This window comes from Myotis nattereri (genome assembly GCF_964212035.1).
Source record: "Myotis nattereri genome assembly, chromosome: 21".
Taxonomy (NCBI): Eukaryota; Metazoa; Chordata; class Mammalia; order Chiroptera; family Vespertilionidae; genus Myotis; species Myotis nattereri.
In genome coordinates this window covers 4,903,636-4,915,108 of record NC_138097.1, presented here as the reverse complement: position 1 = coordinate 4,915,108, position 11,473 = coordinate 4,903,636, and the positions used below count along the sequence as shown (strand labels likewise).

Below are 11,473 nucleotides of genomic sequence, written 5' to 3'. Positions count from 1 at the left end.
ATAAGAAACTGGGGGGGTAGGGGCAGCCAGGGGATTGTCAAGGGCAGGGGAAAAAAGGAGACATATGCAATACTCTTTGTAATACTTTAAGCAATAAAAAAAAAATAACAAGTTTGAGGACCCCTGCTTTACAGGTTCTGGGGGGAACTCCCACATTGCCAAAATCAGGGAGCACATCGTACAACTGTAGACCTGAAGTTTGGATTCTGAGCTTAGTGTCTTTTAAAGTTTCCCAGGCCCAGGGGCGGGAAGAGTGGCAGGACAGTCCCAGGACTCCACTATCTCAGAGGCCACAAGAGTGTGAGGCCCTGAAATAAGTTACACAAATCAGTACCCCTAAGCGATTCTTCATTTGCAGCAATCTGTGGAAACTAAAGGTCTGTTGAGAACTTGGCAACCACCACCAGGATTCATGGCTCTGCCTGTCAGAACCTTTCCCCAGCCCCTGGAGATGACAGCATCATGTCAGGGCCTCAGTCCTAAGGGCACAATCTTGCCTACTTGGCTATCTTTCAAGGGACTTCTGCTTCCTGTCCCCAACTGGGATCCTCTCCCTTCTAGTTTCATTCCCAGCAGTTGGGAAGAGTTTAAAACCCTATTTCAGACAATGTCCCTCTTTTATTCTCCACCATCAATGGCCCTAGGATCCTGAAAATTAAACGGAAACTTCTCACCAAATACTTTGCCTTGTCTTCTCTGATGCCTTTAGATACAAAACAAGGCCAGGATTCCCGAGTCCTCCCAGCTCAGCCACACCAACCAAAATCTTACAGGGTGGCATTGCAGCCTGTCACCCTCTTTCACACACCACACCATGTATCACCCACAAGTGACTCACTGTTCTGGACTCAGTGACCTGGGTTTCAGGATCTGACAGGCACCGGCAGGCAAGGATGGAGGGTAAATGGAGTGAAGCTGAGTAGAAGTCTTCAAGCAAAATGGAGTCTGGGAGGCACATAGGCCTCAATGCTGACTGTTGCTGTTCAACAAGCTTCAGACAAACCACTGCACCATGGGGACAGTGCCTCTGAAGCCTGGTCCTAGTTGGGACCCAGCGCTGGAGTCTATAGGTTAACAGAACAAAGAGGTCAAAGTGAGCACCTGGAAGCAACACCCAGACCAATCAGCACTGGATAAGACCCCTGGCCTGGGCTTTCATTGGCTAAATGCAGCCATAATTCGGTGCAGTGCACTTTGGGTAACTTACTTTTTCAGGCCCTACAGGTGAAATTAAGATCTCAATCACTGACTGATCATTGCAAATACGGGTGTTGGGGACCCCTGGTGGCGCTGGAAAATGACAAATTTAGGATTTGGGGGCTAGTCACAGGTTGCATGGAAGTGTTGTCTGCAAATGATCTCTTGTTTTGAGATGTAATTTTAGATTTCATGAAGTTCAGAATGCTCCCTGAGGTGAAAAGTATTATTTCCATTATTCCTGAAGACCACAAATTTAAATGGATATATTGTTTTTAAGTTATTTTATTTGATTTTTATAGAGAGAATGAAGGAAAGGAAAAGGGAAAATTACTGATTGGTGCCTCCTGCATGGCCCCCACCCACTAGGCTTACACCCAGAAAACTTGGCTTGTGCCTCACGAGGAATCTAACTGGTAACCTTTCTGTGCATGGGACTACACTCAACCAACAGACACACTCCAGCCATCAGATATTTTATTTTTATCAAAACATCCTATTATTAATAGAAAAATCAGGATAGGAGAAAATGTACATTATCCTATCCTAGTTGTTTAAAAACAAAATTTTAAAGGGTACATGGCCAACAAGTTGACCTTTCCTACATTGTCTGCATGTTTGCAGTCATCACACATTGTGAAACTATGGAGCTAAGAGTTACTGAATGTTTACTACACGTGCCAAGCCCTGGATTCAATGCTTTACATGAACTATTTCAACATAAATTGCATGATTATAGAGTTAATAAAAGGCAGGGCTGGAACACAAACCCATGTGTCTCTAACAACAGAGTTCTGGCTTCTACTGTTAGGCTCTGTAACTATTAGGATTGGCTAGATGTTATTATAAATTACAAACAGACCCATAGATTTATTGGTTTTTATAGTAAAGAAGGTATCTTTCTTGTTCATGCCCCATGATCTCCCTGATTCTCCTGGGACTTGCATAAAGAGAAGCCACCATATACATACCTCCTGGATATATCAGAGATGTACAGAGATGGTGGCAAGTCTCAGTGCTTCCAGACTTTTCTGTTAGCAGTGACAGGCTTCACGCTCAGCATATTTCATTGGTCAAAGCACTTTACAGGGCTGCAGCAAATTCACGTGGTCAGTAGGGAAGTCTGACATGCTTGATGGCCATATTCATGTGACTACATGGGGCCAGCCTCTCTTGGGGCTGTGTATGGGCGAAGAAGAGCAGTGAAGATTGGTAGGAAGTGAGAGTGGAAATTAGTTCAGATGGTTCACTTTGCCCTCATCCAGGTGCATTTTGTCCCAGAGCTGCCCATAACCACCACTGTCTAGATTCAAAGGAGTGAACTTCAATAAGAGGAATTTGGTCAGAAGTCATTGGCCATGAACTCAGAGCCCACTTCTGAGTGTGACCTTTAAGAAATCCCTGGCTGCCTCAGTTCCCCCACTATGTTCGAGGTGAAGATCCACATGTTAAGAATGTTTACTGGAAGGTACAGGACTGCAAGCATTCCAGCATCCATGTACTTTGAAATTAATATCAGTCACTACTCTGTCTCCGAGTCTCTATCATTTGCATAGCTCAGGCGAGGGCTCCGTCAGGTGGGGCTGAATGTAAACATGCTGACATTACCATCAATGTTGGTCCTAGGTTCCCATTCATTTGTGCCTGAACCTGTGCTAAATGTGGTCCCTCCATTGTTCTCTCCATCCCCATTGGAGGGAGCACTGGGCCTAATTTTCCCTCCTTGTCTCAATGTTCCTGAGTGTCCAAGCTCACCCAGTAAATGATGAGAGTCCAGAGGTCATCAAGTGATGCTCCGAGCAACCCCAGGCACCTTCCTTATTAGGTGTCAGAATAGCTTACACACGGGCAATGGATTGACCTTCTCTTCAGGGACCAGGAGGACCACCTGAATATCCCAGCCTTCTCCAGGGGTATCCAGGTCCTCATTCCTAAGGGGGAATTAGGGTCCTAGGATTCTTCACCCATCAGCTTTCCCCATATGCACCCATCCAGTGATTCCTTTTCAGGGATTCAGGATCTTCCAGATCCCCCTCAAAGGCTTAGAGTCCGCCAAAAACAGTGCCTCTACATTGTATTCTTCCATTCTGCCACAAGTCTTTCCCAATTGTCCAACTTCGCTCAGCCTGCAGTTCTATGACCCTTCACTTCATCCATCCATGAACCTGAGATGGGACTCAAAGGGGGTATAACAGTGGCTTGGAAGAGAAGGGGCTCAGCCTGTGGAGCAGAGACGAACATATTGTGTTCTAAATCACCCCTGTGGAGATTGCCTATGCATTTGCCTGTTGCTGGGGTGCACACATACAATCTCACAGGGAACATGCAGACATCATAAGCACACAAATGCATGGGTACAGAACACCCCCAGGCAAAGATGGGCTCTCAGTTTCAGGGCTTGTGGCCAGGCTCACACAGACCCAGACTATAGACTCGGACATCACTTTGAGGGGAATACACAAATACACACAGATAAGAACACATGGGAACAAGACAGCGTCACGATGCACACCCACACACACAATGGGCACACAGAGGCACACACCAGAAGGGACATACGTGGACACAGTAGACAGACACAAAGAAAATAAAAAACACAGATACAATCAGGGACACACAAAGGGGCAGCAATTCACACTGACAAGAAAGCCACACTCCCCTTAATGCTGAGTCATACTAATACACTGTTTTGAAGGAAACATTAAGAACGGAGGTGCTGTCTTGAGGTAGTACAGTGGGTTGGAGAATCATCTCATAATGCACCTCCCCCCCCCACACACACACAATAGATTGTGGATTTGATCCCTGGTTGGGGCATGTATGAAAGGCAACTGATCCATGTTCCTCTCCCATTAACGTTTACTTATTTCTCTCCCTGTTTCTCGTTATTCTTTATCTAAAATCAATAAACATATCCTCAGCTGAGGATTAAAAAAGAAAAATGTAATAATTAAGGTATTGAGTTTTCAAGAACATAGCATTAAATCTAGAGCAGTCTCTCTAGAACAGTTATCAGAGAATCATTTGAATGCAGTTAATGTGTCTTCTTTTACCTGGGAGGGTAACAGAATCACTATCGCTGATCTCAGAAAAACCCCACAGAATTAGTGTCATAGTCATGATCCCCTCCTTGCTTTCATTTAACCACTAAAATATGATGGTTTCTGAATAAAGTCATCCCTTCATTTCCATAACTTAGGTTAGACTTGGAGTGATAAAAATTACCTTATCTTAGTAGAAGCTGTTTCTGAGGGATTGCAACGTAACTTTAGGCACTGGAGTGAGCAGAGCCAGTTCTCCCTCCAGGTCCCATGTGGCCATGCACCTCCTGTAGATAACTAGAACCTAGAGGTCCAGGAGTGATGCTCTGAGTAGACCCAGACACCTTCCTCTATTAGTTTTCAGCTTAGCTTTCACATGGGCAAGGGACACCCTCTCCAGGGATGTCCAGTTCCTCATCATTCGTGGGGACTTAGAAGCCTAGAAGTCTTCCCCTCAGCTTTCCCCCACATGCACCCATCTTCACATTCCTTTCCAAGGATCCTGGATCACCCAGCTACTCCAAGAAGGCACAGTCTTCCACAAACATTTCCAATCCACGCTCTATACCTCCTGTCTGTCATCACAGTCTGCCCCAATTCTCCACCTTGCTACAGCCTGAGGTTCTATGAACTGGCCCTGTGCTTAATTCATACCTGAGATGGGAGCTCCAGAGGGACACCAGATGCCTGGACGATCAGGAGAATAAGGGGCTTAACTGGTGGTGGGGAAGAAAAACAGGTAGTCCTCTACATCACCTCTCCGGAGATTCACTATGACTAGTCAGTGGTTGGGGTGCACAGACTCAGGGAGAAATATACAGATAACACGAGGACAGAAACATGCAGGGAGAGAACACCCCCAGCCTCTTCTGGGCACTCAGGTGCCAGACTTAGGTCCAGGCTCGTATAGACCCGCACTGTAGACATAGGCAATACCTTGGGGGAAACACACTCACACACACACACACACACACACACACACACAGAAACAAACAGTTGGGGGCACCTAGACAGTGCCACAGGACACACCCCCATATGCTGGCAGGAAACCCTACAACCAAACCTGTCCAGGGGCCCAACCTCTCTGCCCCTCAACCTCACATCCCACAGTATGTTGTTCCTCAGAGTCCAGGCTCCATCACCTCACTCCAGGTGCAAGGGTCTGCTCGGCACAGGCCAAACTTATGGAGGGGGGAGACCACCTGGAATGCATCCCCCCAATGTGGTATCATGTTGAGACCAAGCCTCTCCTTCAGGAAGTGCTTGTACTTCAGAATGGTCTCACCATTAAAAACACACAGCACTATTTCCTGGAGAATCCATGCTACCTCCAGGACTGGTTGGGCAGTGGTATTTTTAATGAAATGAAAATGGAAAATTACCCAGAAATGGAAAAATAGAGAAATTCAAACAATGCCTGTGGAGCTTAGGAGAGTGTATGGGCTGCTCAGAGCTAGGTGAACTTATTTGAGGGCCTCAAGTATTAGGAGCTGCTCCAGAATGCCTGGGAGGGATCTGGGCTCCTCAACCACCTGAATCCAAAATAGCTCAGTCTCAACCCCTGGCTGGAAGGTGCTGAGACCACAAAGCCCATGTCCAGTCCCAGAGCTTTTCCCAGCCACTTAGGGTTTAGTCTCAGGGAGCACAGATGTCATAATTACCTGTGGGTGACTCTTCAGCTCAGCCCCAGTTCCCTACCCTCCACACTGACAGCAGGGCCCCTCCCCTCCTGTCCTCTCCCTCACTGTGTGCTCTGCCCTCATAAGAACCCTTATGGCTGGTTCACCACAGGGTCCCTGCCTGGTCTGTGATGGTGTTCACATGTGTTGACTCATTTGGTGAAAACACACACAAATATATTCATGAGAAAGAGAGAAGAATAGGGATAGGGAAACACCCATTTTGTGTTCCACTAATTTTATACATTCTTTGATTCTTTTTTTAATATAAGCTTTATTTTAAATTTAAAGAAAAACTGAAAATGAGTATTTTTTACAAATTATACCAACACTGAAAACATAATTTGGGAATCTTGAACATTAGTTCTCAATTCAAAATAATGACATGTCTTGGTGTTGTCTAATGTAAAGTTTATTTAAACCTAGGACTTTATAAAGCTTAACCCATTTCATCCTTCCTAAAATTCAGTGATTATGATTCAACTTTATAAGGTTAAAACAGTCTTCTATGTAAAACCCCATATAACTTTTTGAAATACAATATATTTACTCCAGCGAGGAAATGATAAAAAACCTGTAAAAACCACATGGGACTTGCCGAAAGGGCTGCCTACATACAGAGAGAGCATTTCGCCTCAGCACACACACGTGATCAAACAGACTCCCTCACGTTCTCTTACACAGTCACCTGCGTGGTTATAAATGCCGCTCTAGCATGTATGAACTGAAAATAACATGTTTTAAAAGGTCCCTGAAGACACAGGGGAGTGGAATGAGCCCGCGCTGAGAGCAGCACCACACAGGCTGTTATGAGGATGTGGCCAAGCTGCCATCCCAGCTGGCTCCGTCCCTGGCAGGACCCACCCCACAGGGAAGCAGGCCCCGCCCCCAGGGAAGCAGGCCCCGCCCCCAGGGAGGCAGGCCCCGCCCTCAGAAAGCCGGAGGAAGCAGGCCCAGAAAGACTGATGATCTTGTTGATGATCTCCTCGGCCTCCTGGACCTCGTCCTCCTTGATGACCAGCGGAGGCAGAACCTGATGATGTCGCCATGGGTGAGCTTGGCCAGAAGTCCATTATCTCGAAGGCGTAGGCGCACCTTCCAAGCATCGGAATCTTTGGTTTCCCTGGTGACAATGGCCTTCAGCAGCCCTGCCCCACGCACGGCGGTCACGATGTCCGAGGGAAGCTTCCTGAGCTCGTTCTCTTCTTCCAAAACCTCCCAGGTGGCGTTGGCACCGCGGCTGCCCAGGGGGTTGCCACCGTACGTGAAGCCGCGCTCCCCAGCCTGGATGGTCCGCATGATCTCATGGTCACACAGCGCCGCCCACACGGGGTACAGGCCACCGGAAAGGGCCTTGCCCAGGAGGACGAGGTCAGGCCTGATGTTTTCATGGCCGACCGCCAGCCATCGACCAGTCCTGGCCAGTCCAGTCTGTGTCTCATCCAATAAACAGGACCGGGTGCCTGGCGCAGAGCTCGCGCACACCCCTCAGGCAGCCTGGGTCCTGACAATGATGCCCGCCTTGCCTTGAATGGGTTCCATGAACGCAGCATCATTTGGATCCTGAAGAGCACGCTCGAGAGCAGGCAGGTTGTTGTAGGGAATGATCTCGAACCCTGGCATGAAGGAGCCAAAGCCGTCATCGCTGCTGCGGTCCGTGGAGCTGGAGATGGCACACAGAGTCCTGCCCCAAAAGTTTCCAGCTGCGAAGACGATCTTGGCTTTGTCCTTGGGGATGCCCTTCACGGTACAGCCCCACCGCTGCGCTAGCTTGCAAGCGGTCTCCCCGGCTCTACCCTGTGCTCATGGGGAGAACCCGGTGGTAATTGAGCTTCGTGACGTTCTCCTCATCCTCGCCCGGCATGTTGTTGTAGGAGGGCCGCGAGGTCGGCGTCAGCTTCTCCTCCTGGCTCTTCAGGGCGTCCACGATCTTGGGGTGGCAATGCCCTTGGTTGACGGAGCTGAGCGCACTCAGGAAATCAAAGCATTTCCTGCCTTCCGCCTCCCACAGGGAAATACATGTCCCTCTCTTCAGGGTGACCTGTAAGGGGTGGTAAAGGGTGTCCCAAAATTCAGGCAAGATTTGAATTTTGCGTGGGCATTAACAACAACAAAAAATAAAAGCCCAATTTTACTTGGTTTATTGAATCAGATTCTAATATCTGTTACCCTGTGACTTCAATCCCTTCAATTTGATAAGCATTACCAAGTACCAATTATGGCCCAGGAGCAGGGACAATGAAGACCAATGAAGACCATGGCTTTGCGTATGTGCCAGCAAAGCCGTGGAGGCCATTTACCCGATGTGCTATTCCATACATAACCCTATACTGTATACTTTATGAGTCAATAAAAAATTTACAATTTTTCATTATAAACTTGTTTTCTATCAAAATTACTTCTTGCGTGAATTTTGGGACACCCTTTAGTTGTGAGCGCCATACTTGGCTTCCCGTTCAAAATCGTCCTCAGACGATAGACGGCCTTGGACCATCTTCTTAGTCGCCACTGATGTAGCAGAAGCCACTGGCGTGTGGGCGCCCCCGCAAAGCCCCGCCACAGTCTGCAGACGAGCTAGCTTGGAAAGCATCGTGTCCTTGGAGCAGGAATCCCACCGCCCAGCTACCCTTTCTTCCCGCGGTTCAGAAGGAAATGCAGATTGTTCAGCCTGGATCCAGGGACGATCTGCTGGGTCCAATAATCCCTGGTGGCGCCTCCGGCTCTGGAACCAGCGGCTACGTCTCGGTGGCAGCACATTGTTTGATTCTTGCATGGAGCCTGTCAGAGGATGGAACCCACAACCTTGGCACTACTGAGATGATGCTTTAATCAACTGAGCTCTCTGGCCAGGGAGAAACTTATCGGGGGTTTTTAGTAAAATAAGTCACTAATGTATCTGAGAATGGATAGATACCAGAACCACTGGGATGAGAGAGAGTGATGGAAGGCAACGGTGATTCTCGGGTCACGCATCCCGGAACCAGAGAGGAGGGAGCCTGATTCTGGGTTGTGTCACCTGACAACTGCCCTCTCATAATGCAGGACCCCTCAGCAGATATCGGAGAGCTGGTTTCGGCCGATTCCCTGCAGGCCAGGCAGCAGGACCTCACCTGCCAGAGGAATCCCACTCACTCCACAGACACCCTTGAGGCCAAGGCGCTGCCCCAGGTGCGGCCTAAAGGGGAGGGACTGGGGGAGGTTGGCACTAGGGTGTGAGGGACCCGTCTAAGCCAGTCCCATCCCATTTGTCACATTCTAATTAATTTCCTTTCAATGTGCACAAGTTCATACACCCAGTCACTAGTAAAATATAAAGATGTACTAATGAAATATCTTATGTCCATGTTCAATTTTGGCAGTTTGAATGTGGTGTTGATATTTACACCAGGGAAGTTTTTAACTACTACAAATCTAGACTTCAATGTATCATTAAATGCTTAAACTTAAAGAACACTGGTGGAGAATTAACAATGCAGATTAAATATATAAGTGTATGGTACAAGTGGACTATAAATCGTACATAGGGTAAACATTGAGAAAAACCATTTTGTTTATAGAATTCAAAAACCAAGAATTCCATATGGCCAAAAAATCAGTCAAGTCACTGCGGATTGAGTGAAATTCAAACATATGTCGTAGAGGCAGCACCACCCTCCTATTGGTTAGAATAGAATAATAACTTAAAAAAAAAAATTAGGGAGAAACCAAGATGGCGGCATAGGTTAACGCAGGAGATTGCTGCCTTGAACAACCACTTCAAAAAACAACTAAAAGACGGAATGGACATCATCCAGAACCACAGGAAGGCTGGCTGAGTGGAAATTCTACAACTAGGAGGAAAGAGAATATCATACGCAGACTCAGAGAAGGCGCAGTGCTGAAGTGAAATACTAAGGTGCGGAGTGTGCGAGGAGCGGGCTGGCGGGGAAGGGCGCGGTTGTTTTCAATTGGGAGGGAGTTTCAGACTCTGAGCTCCAGATCCGGGCGAGTCTCTAGGGACCCAGACTCAAACGGGAGAAGCGGGACTGTCTGGCTTCGGTCGGAACTCGAAGGCAGCTTTCTCTCTGAGGTTTGCAGTGGTTGCTGGGACTCTGTGAGGCAGAGCCCCTAGGGACAGAACTGAGAGCAGCCATAACTGCTCGCTCCGGCCCACACTGTAGGTCCCCGGGGACCCGCCCTGCCCAAGCCCTGCGCAGAGCCATTTGCCGGATACACTCAGGCAAACGCTAGAATAGCACCACCCTAGAGATCCAGTACAGAAGCTCTTCCACTGCAGACACAGCGGACTCTCATAGCCAGTTAACTTGGAGGTCAAATCACCCCCGGTATTGCCAAAAACAATCAAGGCTTAACAACAACAAGACTGCGCACAAAGAACACTAGGGGGTGCACCAAGAAAGCATAAAAAATGCGGAGACAAAGAAACAGGACAAAACTGTCAATGGAGGATATTGAGTTCAGAACCACACTTTATTTTTTATTTTTTTTATTTTATTGCTTAAAGTATTACAAAGGGTATTACATATGTGTCTATTTTTCCCCCTGCCCTAGACAGTCGCCTAGCCTCCCCTATCCCCCAGTGTCTTATGTCCATTGGTTATGCTTATATGCATGCATACAAGTCCTTTGGTTGATCTCTTTCCCCCCTACCTCCTGCCCCCCAACCCTCCCCGGCCTTCCGCTGCAGTTTGACAATCTATTTGAGGCAGCTCTGCCTCTGTATCTATTATTGTTCAAAAGTTTATAATGGTCTCTATTATCCATGAATGAGTGAGATCATGTGGTATTTTTCCTTCATTGACTGGCTTATTTCACTTAGAATATTGCTCTCCAGTTCCATCCATGCTGTTGCAAATGGTAAGAGTTCCTTCCTTTTTAGAGCAGCATAGTATTCCATCGTGTAGATGTACCACAGTTTTCTAATCCATTCATCTACTGATGGGCACTTAGGCTGTTTCCAGATCTTAGCTATGGTGAATTGTGCTGTTATGAACATAGAGGTGCATATATCCTTTATGACTGGTGATTCTGGTTTCTTGGGATATATTCCTAGAAGTGGGATCACAGGGTCAAATGGGAGTTCCATTTTCAGTTTTTTGAGGAAACTCCATACTGTCTTCCATAGTGGCTGCACCAGTCTGCATTCCCACCAGCAGTGCACAAGTGTTCCTTTTTCTCCACATCCTCTCCAGCACTTGTCGTTTGTTGATTTGTTGATGATAGCCAGTCTGACAGGTGTGAGATGGTACCTCATTGTTGTTTTGATTTGAATCTCTTGGATGATTAGTGACTTTGAGCATGTTTTCATATGTCTCTTGGCTTTCTGAATGTCCTCTTTTGAAAGGTATCTATTTAGGTCCTTTGCCCATTTTTTGATTGGATTGTTTCTCTTCCTTTTGTTAAGTTGTATGAGTTCCCTATAAATTTTGGAGATTAGGCCATTATCAGATATGACATTGGCAAATATAGTTTCCCACACAGTGGGTATTCTCGTTGTTTTGTTGTTTCTTTTGCTGTGCAGAAGCTTTTTATTTTGATATAGTCCCATTTGTTCAT

The 11,473-nt window shown here is 47.1% G+C and overlaps 1 pseudogene across 1 annotated transcript; it reads right to left on the bottom strand.

Annotated features, from left to right (window-relative positions):
- Positions 1-3,025: 3,025 nt before the first annotated feature.
- Positions 3,026-8,507, bottom strand: LOC308535799 (ornithine aminotransferase, mitochondrial-like; annotated as a pseudogene). Its single transcript has 3 exons — positions 8,340-8,507; positions 6,871-7,967; positions 3,026-3,128 (listed from the first exon to the last, which is right to left on the bottom strand). The product of its transcript is annotated as an ornithine aminotransferase, mitochondrial-like (transcript).
- Between the last annotated feature and the right edge of the window lie 2,966 nt (positions 8,508-11,473).